Below are 24076 nucleotides of genomic sequence, written 5' to 3'. Positions count from 1 at the left end.
CCCTCCTACTGGTTCCCTTCATGCCTGACCTTTCAGAACTGTAATGTTATCACATGTCATAGACAGGCCTGCTGGAAACCATCTGCTAAAGGCGCTGTGACTCCCTATCAGAAAAAAAACAAAACAACAACAACACAACCCAGGCTGGAGAGGCTGAGTACTGGTTCTGACTGGTTTTTACTGCTCAGCAGGTCTCACCTTCACACAAACACACACGTAGCAAGACAGACGGTGACATGCATACACACGCCCCTCAGAGGCTGCTGTTGAACGACATGAGCTATGAGCAGCCTCCTCAATTAGCGTTAAGGGGCTTTCGCACAGAGACATGAAGTTCTGCGGCTAAGAATAACGTGAGACAGGTCCGCTGCCCGGCAGAGGCAAGGAGGACTCGGGAGCTGTGACACCGAGGAGGAGAGCCGGGTGTGTGTACTCACCGGAGTCTCACTGCTAATCCGATCCCCCGCCATGTTTAGCCCCACCTCGGGATATTATGTTATGTTTGTTAGTGTGACACCTCAGCTAATAGGGCTGTTTTTTTTATACAGAGCGGGACCAATATGATTAAAATGAGTCTGGACTGAGATAGGGAATCCAAAGATAAAAAAAGACAGAAACTCTAATGAACTTTGTGTTTCTTTGCTGTGAAATCCCTCCCATCAAAAAGAAAACTCTGCTGTGCTGAAATATTAAAAGCCCCCTCTATAGCCCCCCCCTGCAGAGAAGCCAAAAATCAGACTGGGTTGTGGAGGCACCACAGTGTCCTGGGAGATTCATTACAGGCAGATTTGTTCCACATAGTGAAATATGAGTGAGCTCAACTGCCTGAAAATTGCATTGCTCTATAAGCAGAGGCCGATGCAGGAATAAGCCCCAGTTCTCCAGTCTGAGCTCAATACAACAGCCACAGTGATTATTTGTGAGGAGGAGATCAAACCCAGTGTTTATCCCGCTTTGTCTGTTCGAGACACAAAGGATGTGAGACAACCAGCCGTGGCTCAGACACATTTGAAATCAATATCAAAACATATAAGTGCTGTCTGTGGATGATTTTCTTCCCTGCAGCTGAGGGGGTAATTTGCAAAATAAAAATGAGCAAAATGAGCCACTAATAAATCTTGTAGTAAAATAACATCAGTGTGAGATAGCTGCACTGCAGGGATATAAAATTTGCTTTGAAAGATTACCAAAATGAGATAACCCTTTTAACACCTGGAACATGTCTGTCCATACAAACAGTGACAGTTTTTAAGGCAGTGACATTTCTTCAGGTGTTTTTTAATGTTTCATATTCCTAATACCTGTCCCATTTAAAGAAATTTAGATAGCCAAAATATCAAAATGGTGCTACAAACACAAATAAACAAAATTCAGATTTTTATTCTACAAGGTTTTGCTTAAAAATGGCAAAACGTACCAATCCAAAACAACCCTGATTGTAAAAACAGGAATTCTGAATGGTCAACAACAGTGTTAAATTCCTAACAACAACACCAGGGACGACCTGATCACGCAAGTCATATTAAACAATCTGTGGAAACTACATTTCCCCTCTGCCTGTTGACAGTGTGGTAAAAATGTTAGTGTCATCTCAGGCTGGTCTTAAGACTGGGGAAATAATCTCTGAGAGGGAAAAGTGGAGCAACATCATGTCCTGTAATTCACGCAATGATAACAGAGCTGACATGCCCATTACCACAAAGTAAACCAGAAGCATTAGTGGTTATAGCAACAATGTTAGAAGTTGTGATATTTGTGTCAACTGCAAAGCTCTGAGAGGAAGGAGAGATGAATGAGGACAGAAATGTCAGCATATATTCCTGCAAAAGTCACATTCACCTTGTCTAACTTTACCTTCAATGTAATTGTTAAGTTTAATGTCAATTACAAAAAATAAGCAGGCTAATGTTTCAACTTGACCCTGAACTGAAATTTTCAGTTTAATTATAATTAATCCCGCAAGGTGTCTTATTAGAATGTGGTGCTGTGGACACATCACTTTCAGTGGAATTGGAGAAACTATTTATTTAATGAGTAGAAATGAATAATTAAAAAAAAAAAAAAAAAATCATTAAATTAATATTTTGTGTCAATCTCCACTTAACGTTAGGGTCTTCCTCACCTGTAATTATTCTAATTTGTATTACAGTTCATCGAGAATCCACTTGAGGCTGGCTCCAGAAGTACCGGAAGTCACGTACACATGAATGGGAAAAGGCCGATCTTTACAGCAGAAATAAACATGTTTACAGCCTGGTACTAAAGACGAGTGTAGTCAGGATAGCTCATTACTCGATCAGCTCACCCTGTGAGGGATGGGGGGGGTGATTTTTTTTCTAATGCGGCAATTTTGAAGATATTGAGATTATGAGTCTTCCAATGAGAGGCACAGCTGCCTGTGGGAACACTGTAGCTGTTGGCTAGGAGGCTCTAACTCCGCCTCTTTACGTCACACTGGCTCCACAGAAGCAATATGGCTACTGTCGATGATTGGTCTCAAAACTGCTCTTCAGAAACAGATAGGTGATGTCACGGATACTACGTCCATATTTTATACAGTCTATGGGACTAACAGAATAAAAAAAAAATACAAGTGGTAGTTTTTATTTCTTTGCTGATCTTGTCTTTACAGGTGTAGGCTGTCTTTACAGACAAATATATCTTATCCTGTTGCCTTTAATAGTCAAAGATATCACTGACTGGGAATCTTTGACTCGGACATTAAAAAAAAAAGGGGGTTATGGTAGCATGCTGTACATAACCTCAACTGACACCTACCCCGTTGCAGCACTTACAGGCATTAAAAATAAATCTACAGAAATAATCAGTGTTACTGCTGATGGTCAGGTTTGCTTTTATAGGTTGTACAGAGGCATAGGTATTTATTTCAGTCTGTTTTATACCAAGAATAGAACTCCTCACAGGAGCTTTAATCTGTCCACGTTTCTGATCAGCATTTTAAATTATTCCCCTATAAGCAACAAATTAAACTACATATAATGTAACACAACAGCTTCATAAGTGAACCGAGCCTTAACTTTGTTATGCTAAAATAAAAGTGGGATCTATTATACTTTTATTTCAGATTAATTTAAACAGGATCATCTAAACACTTATGTCCTGATGCTATTTTACAACTGTAACTTGGTTGTATGCCATCTTTTTTAAATTCACATATTAATAAAAATGTTGTCACAAATGGAGCGCACAACCTGATGTTAAAAGAGAAGACTCAGAGCTCTCAGTTTCATGTAAAATGAAGGCTCCTGCTGTTACACGTTTTTGTCTCAGAATAATTTAAACAGGATTATGTAATGGTAATCTCACAGGGACCATTTTACGGCCATCATGTGTTTTGTACACCACTTTTTGCAGCACATGACGTAACCTAAAGAGGATCGTAAACAATCATTCAATAAGATGTTGGAAAAACGGGACTCTGTCTTTGTTTGCACCGAGAATGAAGGCTCTAGCTGTTATCGTTTGTATTTCAGATCGATTTAAACAGGATGATGTAAAAAACAGCAATAGGTTTAAGTGAAAGCTGTTTTTTGGTCAGAATAAATATATCCCAGGGGGGCTCATGCAGGCAAATTATCTCCTCATATGTCTGTCTTTGGCACGGATGATATGCAAAGAGGTCATTGCAGCTGAATAAGCATCTGTATTGCTCATTTCTAAACCACAGTTGAACTTGGTACAGTAAATAACCTGACCTGAATAGAGTCGAGCAAATCTGGGAGAAAGCGGCCTATATTTAGAAAACAGCAAACCCGTGTGTCAGAGGAAGAGAAATGTGAAAAGATCCTTCACTTAAAGGTCTGACTGCAGTAATCAAACGATATTACTGAAGACTGAGGGGGGAGGAGAGGAATGTATAGGAGGTGGCAGTGCTTAACAGACTCCTGTGTTAGCTACTGTAAGGCTTATATGTGCCTGTGTGTTTTTTTGGTGTGTGTGCGTGTGTGTGTGTGTGTGTGTGTGGGGAGAGAGAGGAGAGACCTCAGTGCTCAGCTTGGGGCGTATAATCTATGGTTCATTTGCAGCTTTTCTCCCCAGTATGACAAGCCGTTTACAAGACGTAGCCTCTGCCGCTGACCCAGTTCTGAGTGGCTGCCTCTCGCGACAAGGCCCTGCCTCCCCATCAGGCCCTGCTCCTCGTCTAACTGACGATAACACCGCCACCCTCTGCCTCCGTGAACTGTGGGAAAAAAAATAGGTCGCCCTGACCCACTTTTCTTCCTCTTTTTTTTTTTCTTCTTCTCTCTCCCCTCCCTAAGATCGTGCGAGGAGTTCTGCAGAGCATGATCGAGGGAGACAGTGAGACAGAGAGAGAGAGAGAGAGAGAGAGAGAGAGAGAGAGAGAGAGAGAGAGAGAGAGAGAGAGAGAGAGAGAGAGAGAGAAACAAAGGAAGGGAAGAAGTTAAAAAAGACAGACTCAGAGACTTCTCTCTGATGAGTCTCTATGCTTCAGCGATGCATTCCTGTGGCCTTTTGAACAGAGGCGACTCTTATCTGATGACCTGCTGTATGTTTTGTAAAAAAAAAAATCCTCCTACGCCTTTATGTAACAATGGCTCCTGAGGTAGAGTGATGTGTTGGTTAAGAAAGAGATGACTGGAAGTGAACGAGAGGAGCCCACTCCCTTCTTACAGCCCACTTGTTTTCTTTTCTATAAAGAGTTAACTAATAAATAATAAACAGTAAAGTTTATTAAATATGAAATGAGTCACAGTGCATTTTTTGTATTCAAGTCACAAGACTCAATTGAATAAAAGGTAGTATAATTAGGGGTTGTATGATTATTTATCAACTCAATTATTTAAGAGTTGACATATTGATGTTATTATTGACATATTCTCAACATATATCAGTATGAAGAAATATGTCATCAATAAATACAGATATGTGAGACAGATATCGTACTCTGAAAATTATGAGGGTTTGTCTGTTTTAAAAATGTATATTCATAACTAGCACTGATGGGTTGAAATGTTGCTTAATTTGACTTCCTTCTAAAATTCTAAAGTGAAATTTTAAAATACTAAAAGTTCAGTTGACTCGCATTGAATGGCTTCAAACTTTGTTGCAGCAGCAGATCATTGTTTGTGTTTGGTGCCTTGGCTCAGAATCTCATCACTCCAGATTGCAGACATGCAGAAATTGAGGAGTGATGAGATAATATCTTAAACCCCTTTAGTCGAGGCTTGAAGGTGGATGCTGGGGCTTAAAGTATGAGTGCAGCACTGGTGCAGGGAAGCACAGGCAGAGACTGGAGATCCTTCAGCTTTGTGAGGATACATTTGTCAGGTGATTGTGTGAATGACACATGGCAAATGTGAAATTGAAGCAGCTTAAGTTGCCTGGCTAAACTAGCTTCAAGGTATCGCTCCAACTGTTTAGGAGCTGAATAAGCCGGCTCTTAGTGGGCCTTGCCAAATACGAAATGGCACAGCAGCAGATTTACTCAAACCAAAAACTTAGGTAAGTCCTCCTTATTTGGCGTCATCACATCATAATCAACTAACTTTGGTAGAATAACGGTGCACAAACACATGGGTGAGCTGTTATTCACTAAGACTTACTCCTTTTGCATTTCATGTTTGTTCATGTTTCTAGTTTTTGTACATTTGAAACAATGAAAACAGTATAACAACATGGGACACAGAGAGATGGACGCTTGAAATGGTTAAAAAATAAAGTTTAAATTGCTCCAAAATAAAAACTTTGCCAAAGTCTTCTGTTTCTTGAAATATAGAGCTTAGACAACATCCAAATGAGCAGAGCCAAACAATCTAGCTCTCTATAAAGTGCCGTAATTTCCACCTCTCCCAAAGCGAAACCATCTCCAAGGCCCCACCACTGCACCCCTCCCCCTAATTTCAACATCTCCCCTTCTAGGTGCCCATTATCTCATGTCTTTCTCAGAATGCTAAATGGGACCCTCTGCCTTATTTAAACACAGACATACACACTCCTTTTCGCAGTCATTTAACACCCGTGAAGGTATTGCATGTCATCCAGCCTGAAAAAATGATGAGCCTGTCTTGGCTTGGGGGGGATATTACGAGGCTTGCTGAGCCGGGAGCTGCCCCTAATGCCTGGTAGCATGACATTGGCCCCCTCGAATGCCTGAGTGTGGTTTAGGACAGCTCATGATATATCTAAGATCACGCACGGCGCTGCTCTCATGCAAACCTTCCCTCATTAAGCTGCGTTCACTCATGCATTGCTTTAGTAATCCCTCCATACATTAACCACGGCTCTCTCTGACAACAGTTTCATTCATTTATAAAACAGATAGTGTGCTCTGCAACGCCCTGTGTATCAGTGTTAGAAGACAGTGTGAATACCTCATCAACGCACACCTTTGACTGCTAATTTAAATATTAATGCGGCGGCAAATCATCACTCATCACTCACAGCTTCCTGCCTCGGTGTCGCGTAGCAACCTTTGTTTAGCTTCTGTTCGAGGGCTATATTTGTAGGAGTGAGAGTGACATTTAATTATTACCTTTTGAAAAACCTTTTACCTTTAAAGACCCTCACTGAACTGAACAAAACGACTTCAACAATGTCCTCTTTTGTACTTTTCTTCTGTACTTTTTTTCTTTGGTGTAAGCGTGGACCAAAGTCTGAAGTGCAGACTGCACTGGACCAGGACCTCACTCAGGTTAATTTGATTCCTAAGTAGTCTGATAAGAATACCAACTATTTTTTCAGCGGCATAAGTAAATCATTCTTAAATCCTTGAAATCATCTTTACATCAATTCTTAGTGTCAACTTGTTTGCATCTTTAAATGGTAGCAAGGTGATAAGCCTGATTGTGTATATATTATTATTGGAACAATGACATGAAAGTAGCCCCATAGCTACATGTCTAAAGCTAATAATTTTGTATGTTGGTATTGATCAGTCGTCTCTTCGTCGCCTATAGCAGGTACAAAAGAGACGACTTGATCACATAACGCCTGTACTGGCTACTCTTCAGGATCCAGTTTAAGACTTTGTTGTTGGTTTTTAAAAGCTTACATGGGCTGGCACCTCCTTATCTGTCAGAGTGTTTGCACCAACATGCTCCGGCCAGAGCACTCAGGCCAACGCACCAGGTGGTTTTAGATGTTCTGAGAACGAGGCTAAAAACTTGAGGTGACCAAGACTTTGCGGTGGCTGCTCCCACACTGTGGAACAGTCTGCCTCCTGATATAAGGCATGCTCAGACACTTGAGAATTTTAAATCTCTACTTAAAACGCACCTCTTCGCACTGGCTTATAATACCTATTGAGCGAGACATCCTACATTTTATTTTTGTTTTTATTTATTGTGGGTTTTTCTTGTGTTATCTGTTGTGTTTTTAATATTGGTTCTTTTTTAATTACTATTTGTTTTTATTGATTGTGTTTTTTAAGATTGTACAGCACTTTGGCCAGCTATAATGTACAATATAAATAAAGTTGACTTGACTTGACTTGACTTAAATGTAATCAACACTATTTCCTTACTATAAAGCTACTCCTATCACATAAAATGTCTAACACATGATGTTAGGGTAGAGATAAGCGTTAACTACATCAGAAGCAATATTTAATGCCAATGAAATCAAAAGTGCCCCCTTGGTTAGCTCTAATAACCACTCTGACAACTAACCCCGGTCTCCACTAAAACAAACTTGAAAAACAAGACTACTGTTGTGATGATAAAGTTGTGCCCAGGAGCAGCAGTAAGCTAATTGTCGATATTTATTTCAAACTGGAAACCACAGTATGACTTTGAAAACTGTGGCTACACAAACCTCCTGTCACATAGCTCTGCGGACATTAGCGTGCCTTATGTTAGCGCCCCAGTGTCACACAGTTAGTCCACAAGAACATTAGTCCCACCAGATGCTAGGGACAACATGTGTTTGCGTGCATGCTCATTTGCATCAGCCACAGTTTGACACTTCACTTTAAAAACCAGAGGAGGGTTGACCTGCCGCTAAACTCTCACCAGCCCGGTGCTAAGCCTCTGCGTGCTAATGGTGACCCAGTGCACACAGACATGTTGGTGCCTCAGAGACGAGTCATGAAGGCCGCTGCTCCACTTTCCTCTGCTGCCAGACACGCTGCTCGGCCCTATCTTACTTTTTTATCAGTAAAGTGCAGCAAATGTGACCAGAGACAGAGAGAAAATGGCCGTTGGAGGAAGCAGAATACGGTGTCAGGTCTCTTTATTCGGTGGGGGCTGGTGGAGGTTCCAGCTCCAGTTAAAAGGGTGGATGTAGGTCAGGCCCTGCCTCCTCACAAGCACCAAGGTCAACGCTGAATAGAAGCGAAGGTGGCTTAGAGAGAAAGAGGCCCTGGATAAACCACATTCGTCTGGCTCTTGTGCCAGCACCAGCCTCAGACGTGTAAACACAGTTACACAAGCACACAGTTCCTCTGTGCTAACCCCAGGTGTGTGTGTGTGTGTGTGTGTGTGTGTGTGTGTGTGTGTGTGTGTGTGTGTGTGTGTGTGTGTGTGTGTGTGTGTGTGTGTGTGTGTGTGCGTGCAAAAACAGGATCTCACATGTTATACAAGCCTTACTGTAACTTCCATTACCCTTTATAACCCAAGCAGGGCTCAACTCAAAATGACACATGAGTTAGTGACACATGTGTTGTGCTCTTTGGACATAGCAGGGTTATACAACAGGAGGCACTACAGCTGGGCGACGCAACAAAAATGAGATTATTATAATTCTTCTTCATTTGTCATTATTCATGTTTTTCACTTTGTGTAATTTGGTAATGCTGCAAGTTTAACAAATGGAAGCCTGAAGGTTCATTAGTTAATCTTAAAAATCTGTGTTTGAGCATGCAATAAAGTGGTCTAATACACATTTCTGCACCTGCATTCTTGTTTTATCTATATGTTAAGACAGGGGTTCTCAAACTTTTAGAAGCCAGGGACTCCTTACAGGTGAGAAAATTGTCCAAGGACCCCTTCATAATTGTAACACAGATTAAGCATAGGCATACAACTGTTTGCACCCTTAGATGCCCTTGGAACTATTTGTATTGTAAAACGTATCAATGTAAATACTTCAGACCTGTACCATAGTGATAAACAGATAACACTTCAATTTGAATCAAATAAATACCACTTGTATACTTTAAAACAGAGGGTCATTTCATTCCTTGTGGACTCAACATGACAGCATTTGTACTTTTCAAGTAATTGATCTTAAACGCTTTCAGAAAATTAACAGTAGCAAGACTCACATATCCCTTCAAGCCACTAAATGGTACCATAATAATGGTGTATATGCTGTTTTGTAATGACACAGCACAATTGTATAGTTTATTAGAAATGTATTCTAACTATTTCACGGACCCCACGCTATGGTTCGCAGACCCCAGGGGTCCCAGGACCCCACTTTGAGAACCACTGTGTTAAGATACATAACACCAGTTAAGACTCTGAATAAAGCAGTTTCATGCTCAACGTCAGTGTTTTTCTGAAAGGATATCAGGTTGGGTGGCGAGCTGAGCTACGGCTTAGGGCTTTAGCTCAAGTTTGAATAAAAACAAATGTTACCAGCAGAGTTCTCCTGCCCCATACATAAAAACAACACAGTATTTGAATGAGGTAAAACACACAATAAAGTCGTTTTCTGTTTAAAGTCAGTGTTTCCGCGAAGCTATTAAGTGGGCACAAGATGTCACGAGGGGCTGCGAGCTGAGCTGCTGCTAACAAGAGCTTTGTAAGGGTGAAATCAAGAGCCAATTAATACATGACTAAAACAAACAACATGAACTTGTAATTGAATCAACAGAATACTGATTAAATCAAAAGAGTGTTTCTCCACACAGGGATTCAGAAGCCTGTGAGCTGAGCTGCAGCCTTAGATGAGCCTGTATCTCTCTTTGCTGTGAGACATCTACAGACTCAAATCTTTTATCCAGTTACATAAAACGGCTTTAAATGACCAAGTTAAGAAGTATCAATGAAATGACTTGAAAATAGAAACGCATGCAGGCTGAAACTCCTGACTGTTGCTCACACTTGGTGCTCTGCTGGATCTTTCCACATCGGCATGCACATAAGTGTAACTACTTTCCAGCCTTAAGATACCTCTGTCTCCTAACCGTAGGACGTATATTTGATGGGCTCCGTCTGATAATCATCATTCAAATGATACAGGTCCCTCCAGGCTCCTTTGCCAGTGTGAGCTTAAGGTGCATCCAGTCAGGTAGAGATTGATGACTGATTATAAATGTCAAATCCTTGCAGGTGATCACCTTTATGTAAGTTGTGTTAAAAAGACACTGCTGTGCTCATCAAGTGAGGTTATGAAGTCTGAGTCCTACTGGGAAGATCTCTGATTAAAAGGAAAGGCCGAACAACAACTACTAAATAAAAATGTGAGACAAATTCGTGGGATGGAAAAATAAGCATGCTCCTGAACTAAATAGTGTAAAAAACTTGAAATAACTAATGCTTTAGAAAAAGACAACGCACAATGCTCTTCTGGATCATCATCACCCTCCCTTCCCAAAGCCTGTGTCACCTCTGCAATGGCAACAGCTTGATACAGTGCCTTCCTATTTCAAGCACACAATCAGTGAGTTTTATTAAATCTGAGGAATAAAGCATGTTTTCTAATAAAACCACAGTGAGATGAGAAGGACAGCATTTGAGAATTAATGACACTTGGCTCCACTGAGAGAACAGACACGGTACATTTCTGTGAAAAACAATGCTAGAAATAAGTTGTTGCAGACCCGGTGAGCAGACAGGATGCCTTCAATATGAGGTGTAACACTGAAGCCTGGCTACCTCAACAAATAATAATTTCATCTTTATCATAATGTTGAATTTACGGTAGTTGCAGCTGACTGCCTCCTTTACTTGTGCTGAATTCCTTTTCATTCCATTATATTTTTATGCAACACCGAGCTGTATCATTTTGAATTATTACATTTGAGTTTTGGATTAAAATGCTATGATGTAATTCTAGTCCCGACCCTTTTGCCAACTAACTGAAACCACCTGAGTTGCCAAAGACATAAAGTTTTCTTCTGTCCAAGCGTGTGACTTTCACCAAATGAGACCTTCCACTGTGAGCCAACAGAGATAATTTCTTACATTATTCAGTTATCTACAAGGAAATTATATTAGCTAATGCATCACTTACATAACTCAAAGGCTCTAGGGATCTAAAGCATTTAAATTATTGTTTAGGATAAATATGTTTTGTGTGTTTACCTAGCAAGATGTGCTAAACAAGATATTTGTATGATTTTAGATTTAGGTCACCTGCACCTTATTGACTTATACAACATTTAACTTAAACTCTGCACACAAATAAATGGCATCACAATAAGCTATGACACCTGAGAAGGATGCATTAGACACACCACCAAAATCCAAATGAAGCTCTGAAGTCAGTCTCCATGAGCTAAATCTTCTGACCCGGCTGTTTGAACACTCAGGTTTGGTGCTGAAGATGTTGTTGAGGGTGATGGCATTGGTGATAATAATGACTAAGTTGTCGCTGATGCTTTGGTGGTCATATAAAATAAATTATATTTATCTCAACAATTAAAAAAATAAGTGAAACCTGCTTCTTTTCACCTTGCGCATTGCCTCTGGCTCTGCATGTCAACACATGTCCAACTAAACTTGAAGCAGTGTTGTGACACACTCATGTTGTTTCCCACTGTCTAGATCTTTCTTTATCTTGTATTCACTCTCTGAAGTTCATAGCTTTGGTAAAAAAATGTGTCTGCTAAATTAAATTGTAACATTATACTCAACAAAACACACCATATCAAAGCATGTGGTAACAACAGGCTTCACCTAGCCTAAAATCACCTGAGGGAAACAGTGCCCCCCTCTGAGAGTTCAATTCTGCATCTTTAGACACAATGTTCAGACAAGAGACTGATTTGGAAGTAAAAAGACTGGCACTCCGGTGGGGTGTGTATTGCATGCTTTTACAATAGGTTCAAATGTGGATTAACCCAGCCATATGTTAAACCTCCACAGGGTAGAAATGCCAATGTACTTACATAAAAATACTCTGAAGCAGAGACAGTGGTGTTCTCTGCAGCCAGACAGTGAGCCAGTGTGGTTTAAACAGCGAGGCAGCTGTAGGGAGTGAGTGAAGGCAACTTCAACAACACACATCCAAGCAGCCAGCTCTCTCTGGACATGAATCACTGTGGACATGAAACAACCTTTCCCTGACATATGCTGGTATCAGTGATTAAGAAATGAGAGGATGACTAAACCTGCTCAGTTAGTCACCACACTCAAACTCGTGGCGAGTCATTCCTAAAATTCAGAGCGGGGGCAGGGATCGTTGGAGACACAATCCGCTTTCTGACCCAACCTTGACCCATAGTGACCTTAGAGTGAATACCCGACTGAATGACAGCCCCTGCAGCTGCATTGCATGCCCGTGGTGAGTGTCTCCTCGTCGACATACAAGGTCAGGAGAGAGGATAGGGGGTGAGGCTGGGTGAAGGGTGTCACATGATTTGATCTCCTTCTGGAGAGTTACTTAAAAAGCCCCCAGCAATCAGGTCAAGGTCACACTGTAGTCTTAATGCTACAGAGAAGAGTCTATGAGTGTGTGTGCGCTGTTTATCATGAGAATAGGGGGAGGTGGGATCTGTAGAGCTAATCACTGCAATGCCAATAGGTGGTTGAATAAAAAAGGGAGATAATTTAAATCATAATTAGCTATAAAAAGGCACTTATTCAAAACATAGATATATTCAAAATACCAAGTACATCTCAATGTTTACATTACAAAAATATACTTTGTCGCTACACACCTTATCACAGAGTCTGTGGGTAAAGTGTAGAAAATGCTAGCAGACCACCAGCCTTGCAGGTTAGTGTCTGTGTTACCTGAGCCAATCAGAGCTTAACTTTATCTCCATCCTCTGGGTCAAAATACTGCCAAATCACATCGCAATATGATGCGGTTTTCGAGATGCACAATTAAGTAGGTAGATTTAATGGGGTGTTGTTTTGCTCCTCCTTGCATCACCTGTACTTACAAACTACTGAAAATAGCTTGCTTTCTGATTCCAGCACTTGATTCCACACCAACATATTTTCAATAGCCAACGTGTGATAACTTTTGTAAGTTTTATGATGACATCATATTGTAAATGAAGCATTGGGATAATACCACATCCTGACTAAAGCATTGCAATACTCTTAATCTGGCTTTAGTATAGTGATTGTGTCCTGCTGTGATTGAAGTATGGTGATTATATCATGTCCTGACTCAAGTATTGTGATAAGACTGCATGGTGTAGTGCATAAAGTGAATCATAACTGAAATATTAAGACAATATAACATCACATTGAGACTTAAGCATTGTGATTGTGAAACAGTATTTTCATAACACTGTTTTCAGGTTATTCCCACCCCGAATGGATAAGAGAATGAAGAACAGATGAGGGGGAGGAGGGCAAGCACTCTGAATGTTCAGCAGTCCTTGATAACTTGAAAACACAAGCTATGATTCTATTAGCTGTATTAATCGTCCTGCTTAGTGGACACTTTTATTCAAAGTCACTTACACGATTATCACTCTTGCACATCTCTTTCTGTTTCTGCAGCTGGATATTTACTGGAGGAATCCAGGTTAATTGCCTTTGCTCAAGGGCAGAGAGTGAGCAGAGTATGAGCCAGCAATCTTCTGGTCACCAGTCCATTTTCCTAAAGTAATAGGTCATACAGCTGCCTCAAGTCATCAGCCCTGCGCTCTCCATCTTCTCTCAAATGGCCTCTCTACCACCGTGCACCTTCTATAACACTGTTATGAGAAAGCTGTATACTTCTGAACCACAGCGGCCTCTCAGTCTGTTTACCCAGCTCGAGTGAGGACACGCTGAATAACGCCACCTCACTAATGGATGTAAAAGTGGGCTGAAGGTTCACAAAAGGACAGCATGTTTCAGGAATTCAAGAGATCACTTTGTGTGAAAGAGGGGGCTGAGGTTATGCCAAATGTCTTCGGCCTCTTGCTTTGTGGTGTGAGAGTGCTTTCATTATTTCATTTAGAGATGTGCCGCTCATTTAACCAGGTTCTTTTAGAAGATGGTGCAATGAGTGATGCATTCATGGAGAAATAAAGAATGGAGAGAGGGGAAGCTGTAATGTAAGACTGCTCTTTATGCAAGACACATAACTTACTGAATACTATTTTAGATGAATGAAAAATGATCCAGTTCTGAATAATCTGCTTAAAAAACAAGGTTTTTCTAGAGGTATTTAGTGACATTCTTCTGCTACAGGGCAATGCTGCAGATCCATCTGAACTCACATAGCTCAGACTCTCCACGGCCACCCGCACAGGTCCCTTGTTGCCCAGCAACAATTCAGCTCATCACTAGAAGCCAAAAAGTTACACAATTACAGTTCAAGCCAAAAGCGGATTTGGGGCGTTCGGCATGTAACATCATTCAGAAACTTCTATAAGATATCCGTCTGATTGAATGTGGGGGTGGGGAAACCCCTACTCTGGATTTTTTCACACTTTCTGTCAAGCTAAGAATGGTGAAGAACGAGAGCGCTCACAGGGTTACACTGAAAAGAACCCAAATATTGACAGGAGATTGGTGTACTATGAATACAACAGTGTTAAAGCACTGCTGGCAGAAAAGAGCAGCCCTCAAGGTACAAAGTTTAATGATGCCTGATTTTCCCTGAACTTCACCTGTTTTGCAATGGAAATAAATCTCCGAGACGCGATCTTGCAGCCTATACTGCGTGCAACCCCCTCTCTTCCTCTATCCCTCCCTCCCCTTGTCATCCTGTGCAATATATCCATCATTCATTCATAAATTCTGAAAACTCCTCTTTAGTTAATTGCCTGAGAAAATTTAATTTCAAACGAAAGCTTTTAAAAGAGAAAGATATAATTAAGTTGCAGGGATCTTTCTGCCCCCTCCTTGTACTCGGGAGGGGTGGGGGGTGCGGGGACATGTGCTGCGAGCCGTGCAGCTCTGCACTGCACTGCTCCGTGTCAGGGAAGTCATACACCCATGTTTAAAGCAGAGCGTTACGTAAAGCCTCCCCCTCTGCACAGGCTTACTGCACCAGACGCTGTGTCCTTGCCTGGGCTGCTCAAGGTTCCCAAAAGGACGGGCTGCTAAGAAGTTGGGAAGGACGGGCCCTGTGATAGCCTGCAAAGAGAGGGAGGGAGAGAGGGAGGGAGGAGAAGAGGGAAGGGGGGAAGGGGGGGGGGGGGGGGGGGGGGGGGGGGGGGCTGCCGCCTGTGACAGCTTTGGACTTTGAATTCAGCGCCAGACAGGCTCATGCATCAATCCCTCAACTTACAAAGACAAGCCACTAACCTTGACGAGGCCAGGGACTCTTCAGGAATGAGTGGCATTTTCACTTAGCCCCAGCTTCTCCCCCTGCACTGCTGCCACATAACCTGGTTAAAATAAGACACAGTTGAATAACAGCCGACCTTAGTCTCTGGACTTTGTGACCCTTTGTTCTAGCCTCCAACCCTTAGGCCTCTTAGACCGTGTCAGGGACATATGCAATAATACATGCAGAGGCAACACTAATAGCATTTAGTACACAAGGTGCAGCAGCCTCGTCTGATGCCTGTCAGAAGCTGTTTGAGTGAAGCCCGACGCAGACTTGTGTGAATCCATGCTAGCCATGATCCTTCAAGTCACCTACGATATTATCCCTGACTTACTTAAACACATCCTTGGACTATAAGAGGAAGACATTCGCCGCTCAAGCCAACCAGTGCTCACCATCTTATTACCCTTTGTAGAGATCTTTCCTTATCATTTTTTTACTTTCTGATGCCTGAACTTACTGAACTGGCAATTCTGATACAAAAACAAGGCAGTAAACTACTTATGCTGTAGCGGGGTGGTGATATTTTATAATTAAGCCATACCTAAAACGGATCATTCATTGACAGAAATGAGAGAAATTTCCTTTCCTTTCTGGATAACGCTCAGTCGCAACAACAATAAATCATTAATTAAATCTCAATGACAAGTCTTTATAAAGAAGACGTGTTTTTCACAACACTGCGACCCATCCAAGAGTGTCAGGGAGACACTGATTTTAATGTGAAATTACTTTATTCATCGTTATAACTTTAACTCTAAACCTGATAAAGAATTTTAGTCATCAGGTGCCTAGAAGTTTAGAGAGAAAGAGGCTGATCAAAGTCAGTGGCAGCTCAGTTTGCAGCCCTCAAAGCCTGATCAAAATGTGACTGTATGAAACATGATGAAACATGGAGGTAGACTCAGGAACGCCACCCACTGGTTTCTAAAGAGGCGTAATGAAGCCCAAGAAAGGTTATCTTCACCCAATCTTTCGATGAATTCACATGCAGGCAAGGAGGTGGTGCAAGCTTTCTGTAAAACAGCTACAATGCACCCCAACTGTCTGTCAGCTCAGCCGCAAATTTACATAAAAAAAAGAGATAAGGCAACCAAAACCATTTTTGAAACAGGCTTTTAAAGTGTTCATTTAAGATATAAAGCTGCTCATTTTAAAATGCGACCTTATGGGAATTACTGGGCTTGAGCCAGCCTCAAGTGGACAATCAAGGAACTGCATTTTTTTTTGCACTTCTGTAACGGTTCTATTTTCAACATGGGCCGCTGACCAGGGGTTCTGTATATTTCTTTAGTAGTCTTAATAACCAGGTCAGTCTGTTTTAGGAGAAGAGGAATAATACAAAATATGCTATTAATGTAAGTGGCAGCTCAACTCGCAGCCCCTGTGGACCTGCTGGAGCCCACCTGAAGCTTCTTTAGTGTCGTTCTAACTACCCTTAAATTGTCTGTTAGCACTACACTGCTGTTGCAGAAGATTTGATTTCAGGTGGGACTAGTTGACTGTACTAATAAATCAAAAAGATTTTTGTAAAAATCACTGCATGGACTGGTGTTCTTGTTGGTATGCCATCCGGCCTTTTTTGGCGGTTTCAGAGGCATTTCCAGTCTTGGTATTGGCATCATAACAATTTTAATCCTTTGTATTCCTCTGTATGAAAACAAGGCTCTCTATCGCATGCACACACACACACTGGGTATTCCTTTTATCTCTGAGCGTCTGCCCTCATTCCCCTCACAGCCCGCCCACTCAGTCACGCCTGTGACATTGGCCTGCTTGTGGCAAAGCAGAGACCTTCCCCTCGTCTGACTGCAGCATCCTGGCAGCACGCTCACCACAATGGTAGAGAGACCTTCCTACTGCACCTCCACAGCCCGGGGGCAGCAGCAGCTCTGCTACAGGAGCAAGAGAGGCAGAGAGAGAGAGAGAGGGAGTGAGGGAGGGAGGGAGTCAGTTCCACTCCGCTCCTCTGCTGTGACCACACCAGCCCGGCCAGGAAAAGAGTCAGCTCCTCTCACATCACCCAGGAGGCTCTGCTGCCCCACGCTCCATCTCCTCGGCCTTTACTTAACGTATCAGAGGAGAGGGACGGTGCAGGTTTGGTGTTGAGCTGGTGGCTCTGTTACCACAGTACAAGGTACTCTTGATGCTGTTTCCCTGCTCTGCCTCATTGATCGGCACAGTTAGGCTTCCGCAGCTGTTGTTTTCAAAGCGAGCTGATGCTTCATGCGGGTTATAACGTGTAATTTATTTGACCTGCAGTATCTTTTGTCTTTGGCTCTGCCTCTGCTTTACTGAGCAATTTCTGCAAAGTCTAAATAATTCACGGTAATTGCAATCAGCAGCGATCAATCGGCGGAGATAATTGAGGGGCCTGTCATTGCACCAAGGCCAAGGTGAAGTGTGAAGGCAGAAGGGGTGGAGAGTTGGAGGTGGGGGTGGAGGAGAGAGGGGGTGGGAGCGGGAGTCATTCAACAGATGAGATCCTGCTAGTATAGCTCTCAGGGGTTGCAGAGGATGCGTCCATCTTTCTCTCTCTTGCGTTTCGTCATTCCAGCCTGCATGCAGGAGCGATGGCTGTAAAGACGCATTTAGCAGTTCCTGCCTTGTCATCAAAATGAGTCCCATTGACTTTGGTTGCCTTCTGTTCATGACAGAAGCACCAACAGGAGCCGGAGTGATTGTCTCTGAATGAGATAGTGCTGCTATAACTGAGAGCCCTTTCTAAACCGTATCCTCTCAGCAGCTCACAGTGGGAATACTCTCAAACTGCCCACACAATCATCTTATTTCAGACTGAAATTTCACTTGAGGAGTTTTTCTGCCTTGTTATCTAAAGCAGTTTTTTTTCTGTGGGTATTGTTGTTACAGAGAAAGTGTACCAAAACGCCATATAATCAGGAAACAGCATGTTTCAACATGCCTCTTAATGTTCCTGCCTAACTCATTTAGGATCAGCCTCCAGCAGACCCCCACTTGTAGTATTAATGTCTGTATTGTATGCACTTTTGATTCAGTTCTGTTGGCCTCAGTCACTAAATCCATCCGTGTATGTTTACACTTTAATCACTCAAGCTTTGACATTTCAGCCTCGTCTTTGTTACTTCCATTTCAAGACATTCTCTATGCCAAATCTCTACAATCTGGCTCATGACTTGTGCATAGGAAACTGTAGTGTGTGTAATAGTTGTGGATGCGTGTGTGCAAAATCCATTGAGATATAAGAGGTATGGAGGAGGAAGAGGAGGCGGCACAGAAAGGAGTCACAAGGAGTGCCAACATCCTCTTGAATGGTGAGATACTGAAACTGATCTCTCTAAACTAGAGCCTGACCAAAATATACAAGGGCAGATATGGGCCTAGAGGCTTACAGGGCTGTCACAGTATACAGGTATTGATGGTAACCATCTTTTTAACAAAATGAAATATTGATATTGTGCTTAAAATAAGCATATGACAAAACCCTGTATCCAACTGGTGGGGCCGGTAGAGGTTCTGTGTGCTAGTTGCTACCAAAACGGAGGGGAGGTGAAGAAGCAGCAGTAGATGAAGAAGACTCAATAACCAGCTAGCCAGCAAGCCTCTACTGCGGTGTGTGGCTTTTACTGCAGCGAAAATCATGTCGGATAATACAACAGATGAAAGCAAGGTATTCCATCCTCACCCAAAAAAAGATCAGTTTTCCAGAAATGTCACAATAATGTTATCAGACATTTTTTGGCCATAGATGAAAATCTAGTATCATTATCCAGAAAAAAATGCATATGGGTGATTTTGAATGTCTCAGCACTGTCTGCAACTGTTCAGGGAAAGTCTTCTGGGTACCTCTGCGTACAAACACGATAGTAAAATCTGCTTAAAACCAAAATATCAGATTTTAATGCAAATTCAAAAATCACAACAACGACTGTGATATCTGAATTTCTCCTCTTAAATCAACACTAGTAATGTCCAAAGTAGTCATCTTACTTTCAGTCTCTACTTCTATCACTTTAGTTAATTACAACATCGACCTGTCTTGTCATGTGTTTTCATGTGTATCTTGTAATTTGAGATTAATGTTTTAGTCTGACCCTGAAATTTACAGCATCATTGTTGCCGTGTAAATCTCTCCCCTAGAACAGCTGTAGTCTTGAGTATTATCATAAATGCAGAGTGTTCACTGAATAAACAAACAGTAAAGAGTACAATAAAGTGATTTGGCTTAATGCATGCTCCACACAGATATTATAGAGCCCAAACAATTAGAGAAATGAGCTTGTGGCCAAAAGGTCTCTGGTTTGAATCCTCTGTGGGCTGAGAGTGCGGGCCAGTAAGTAGATGAGAAATGCACTTCTATTCCTCTACATCTACTGTCAAAGTGCCCTTGAACAATGTTCGGTGGCCAACAACACAAGTGCTGGGCAGCTCCCAGGTCTATAATAAATCAAAAACTCTGCAGTAAATGCATGACACTTGTTCTGCTAGATTGCACATTAGTTTGTTTTCGCAGCCTATCTCGGCGATCAAAAAGCAGGATGACGCCCTCAGTTTTGTCTGTCCTGTGTGTCATGCTTTGTGACTGACAGATTTACAAACACAGGGGTTTGAGTTGGCACAGTGGTGGTAGTTAGAGAGGCTGTTAGTGGGAATAAGTGCCTGGGCAGGTACTCCTTTATCTGTGGCACCACCCTGTATAAAAATACACTGTTACATCAAACTCTTTAAAGGAGAGTGGAAAGTCACTAAGAAGTAAAGCTTGGAAGCTTATTCGAATAATCGTCTATTTGAACCACACATGACTAAATCTCCAACTACTTTCATAATGGATTAATAGATTCAGTTGTTTATAAAGCAAGAATGCAACATATCTTGTTGTCCACACCTTTTTAACTTGAGTATTTGCTTCCTTTCTTCATCATTAACGATGCGATCTTTTGAGAAAAGATAGTCAAAAAGAAGTAGAGCTGAAACGCATGATCAATTAATCGATCAAGACACAATCAACCACCAACTATCGTTTTTCAAGCCAAACACCGGTCCATTTTTAGCTGCAGCTTCTTAAAAGAGAAAACTACTTTCTCTGTTATTATGACTGTAGTTTATGAGAAAATAAAGACACTAAGAAGTAAAGCTACACTGATTTACCAATTAATCGAATAAGAGAAAATTAATTTCAGACTGTTTTGGTAATCCTGCAACTCATTCTGCTATTTTTCAAGTAGAAATGCCAAAAAAAGGTGACAGCATCTTCTTAAATATGAAGATTTGCCTCTTTTCTTTGTTCTTTATGACAGATGTTATGAGAAAGGAGTCACTGAGAAGCATAGCTTCACTGTTTAATCGAGAGAGGCAATATAAATTGCTTTTTTTTTTTTTTGGTTATCCCTCAATCTTTTCAGATATTTTTTTTTAGCAGAAAGGCCAAACATTTTGCTGATTTAACAATGTTAAATGTAGGAGTTTGCTGCTTTTCTATGTCATTTATACCAGTCAATGAGGAAATGTTGTTCTCTAGACTGTTCATCATTCAACAAAAATTGAAGATGTCAGCTTGCACTTTGACAAATTGTGATGAACTTTTCACAATTTTTTGGCATTTAGTAGACTTAAGGGTAAAGTGATTAATCATGAAAATAACCAGCAGACTGATCAATGATGAAAGGGATTATTAAATGCAGCAAGAAGTACCAAGCTGTATGATTCACTCATAAGAAAATCATAAATAAAACACCTAAATGTGTAGGGGCTACACCTGCGTGAGCACAGTCACCACCACACGTCAAAACAATCCACCTTCATGCAGCAGCCGGGGTGTTTTGATGCCAGATAAGACTTGCTGTCATCAGAAGGAGCCAGTGGATCAGAGGGTAGAGTGCAGAGTCCAGTCTTGTGACTGTTGAGCAGGCTCGACATCATTTGCATATGGCCATTTGAATGTCCTCTGGTTCTGTTGCAGGCTACTGCACATCACTCAACAGCAGCTCCCCGGACAATAGCAGATGTCCTAGTCAAATCAAGCCCCATCCTGCACAGAGGATCTCTGAGTTACAACGTCCTAACACTGCCCAGATCACTCAAACAAAAGTGCTTTTGCAACTTTAAAAGTTGAGCTATAAATGTGCAGGTTTTTAGTTATCTCTGGCAAAAGAGGACAAGCTGAACTACCTTGAACATCTTGTGTAAGTTCAGGTCAAATAATTAAGCAGCTTAAACGCTCAACAAAAGAAAGGCTAAAAGGCAGACCCCCAGACACAGACAGTATTTAGCAGGCTTTAGAAAAGTTTGACTTTCCCCCACATTACTTTTTAGTCTAAGTTACAGAGATTCAGTGAAAGGTAGCACATTAACTCGACACACACTTTTTGTCTAATCCTCCGATTATGAAACCCAAACAGGTTGCAGCAGGGCAGCTTTGTAAAGTGCCCTTTTAGAACCTGAACTGAAGATGTACTCTGCCCTCTTTCCTGTAACTCAAAGCAAACTTCAGCCCCCTGACCTTTTGCCTCCTCACCGGAACAAAGTCCAGTGAAGCAATAGGACATTTCAGGGGAAGGAGCACCTTCACAAAGGCCGCTTGAAAAGCCTCACTGGCAGTCGCTGAAAAACATCCAGGTCTTTGAACTCTATCAAAACATATCTGACATGATGACACAGTGATGTGACAGGCTGCAACTGACCAACCCCGACACATTGCAGACTGAACTGGAATCCACACAGAAAGCTTGAAATGGTGACAGACAGCGAGATATCGTTTTAGAAAGTGCTTGAAATAAACAGCACAAAATAAGGATAGATAATGTATTTTTAGTAGTGCGGTAAAAGCCTAAATGTTACACCTTTAATGATGTGACAATATTTTCTCCTATAATCTTCACTGTATTATCTGTACATGCTCAGGGGTGAGTGCAGCTGCTTCTATGTTTCCCTATCATGTTTGAAACTAGTAACACTGAAAATGTAAAAATGTAAGGCTCTTTTGGACATTATTACAATGCAACAAGAAACTACAGATATAATAAGCTCACAGTGGCATGAGGGAGAGGAATATTTCACATCAGTTAGCCTCAAAACCCTTATTTATGACTCAACCTGAAGATATAACCATGCTATTAGGTCACTCTCAATGCCTTAGCTCCATTCAAAAACCCCTAAAGGTCTTTCAAAGGAGCCAGACTTATCCAGTAGTAATGTACAGAACAGTGTAACAGTGAAGTGTTTCCCATTGGTGGTGCTAAAACGGCTTATAAATAGGAGTCTGTCTACTGTTTTGACCCAATGTGATGAGCTAGATTAATAGTGCTAATGTTACATTACAACACAGTGACATAGACATCTCTACAGTGTGTGTTCTTATTGAATTAGCCCATATGGTGTCATTATTCATTCAGTTTTTACACGGTGGGGATGTGACAGTAGCCTAAATTACACTCCGGTTACATTAGATTTCGCTGCGCTCGGTTCATACAAAGCTAGAAATCATTTCAGCTGATTTTGACACCAGAATACCTCAATAATCCAGGGCCCAATTTACCAGTCGTATAATAGTCTGTGAATACAGACAGTGGCCGTTATTACTTAACGCCTTGTAGGCTGTAACAGAAGCGTACAGCACCGCGCACAGCCAGGTCTATTCACTTCTTTATGCAGCGTTTTCAGCGCTATATCCATATGCGCCTCTGTTCGCCTTTCGACACACAAACAGCCCTTCCTATCCTCGAAAAAAACACGCTATCATCTACAACAATCCTCGACATCGCAACCTGTGAGTGTAATTTTCACCCCCAGTGGTAATAATAACCCCCTTGATATGACAGTGCGTTTATCTGGAGCCCCTACCTGCGTTGTCCACCCCACAGTCAGCCGGAGAGGCGCATCGTTATTATTCGACAGGAGGAGGCAAATCCACTGAAAACGGTCTCATCTGTCTTCCTGACACTCTCAGCAGGACGCAGGGAAGGCGAGGCAGGCTTTCAAAATCTCAATTTTTAGTCCAAAAAAATGCCTCGTCTTTTATTGTGCTGCGACTGTACGCGAGCAGAGGTGTGTAGCGTGCAGTCTGAGGGAATTGTTTATTCTCAGAGTCCCCTCGCTGTGGAGAAGTGAGCGGAGACAGCCACACTCCTCCTACTCCGCCCGCCTGCCCGCCAGTGACACCACCCTTAAAGGAACAAGCCTCCACTCTGCTGCTCTTCCACACGCACAAACACTACCTTTAACAATAATAATAATTAGGATAATTATAATAACAATAACAATACAAATAACAATAAAAAAAAAAATAATAATAATAATAATAACAACAGTAATAATAATAATAATAATAATAATAATAATAATAATAATAATAATAATAACAACAATAATAATAATAGTAATAATAATAATAATAGTAATACTTATTATTATTATTCTTTTTCTTCTTCTTCTTCTTCTTCTTCTTCTTCTTCTTCTTCTTCTTCTTATTATTATTATTATTATTACAATAATTACAATAATATTAATAATAATAATAATAATATCATTTTTCAACTTGGCTATTCAGTTTGTACTCTTCTTAACCCTCCTGTTATGTTCGTTTCTCTTGAACAACAATAATATTCCTGGGCCAATTTGACCCGGAGCATACTCAATTATCCAAAAGTGTCAGAACCCCAAAAAATCCCAATACACATTTTTCATCTAATTCTTAACTCCATTTCTAACCATTTAAATCAAGATTAGG

The 24076-nt window shown here is 41.4% G+C and overlaps 1 protein-coding gene across 3 annotated transcripts in view; it reads right to left on the bottom strand.

Moving 5' to 3' along the window:
* nrip1b (nuclear receptor interacting protein 1b) overlaps positions 1 to 23503 on the bottom strand; it is a 50773-nt gene extending 27270 nt beyond the window's left edge. The window contains exons 1-2 of one of the 3 annotated variants that reach the window (XM_034684289.1): positions 23191 to 23503; positions 15348 to 15430 (exon numbers count right to left, since the gene is read on the bottom strand). The gene's annotated coding sequence lies outside the window, so the exon portion shown is untranslated. The remainder of the gene's footprint in view (positions 1 to 15347; positions 15431 to 23190) is intronic. The other 2 variants (XM_034684288.1, XM_034684290.1) reach the window with 2 other exon arrangements.
* Positions 23504 to 24076: the final 573 nt, after the last annotated feature.

Source organism: Notolabrus celidotus, chromosome 5 (assembly GCF_009762535.1).
Source record: "Notolabrus celidotus isolate fNotCel1 chromosome 5, fNotCel1.pri, whole genome shotgun sequence".
Lineage (NCBI taxonomy): Eukaryota > Metazoa > Chordata > Actinopteri > Labriformes > Labridae > Notolabrus > Notolabrus celidotus.
The sequence above is the reverse complement of the archived record's forward strand: the minus strand, read 5'-3'. Positions and strand labels throughout refer to the sequence as shown.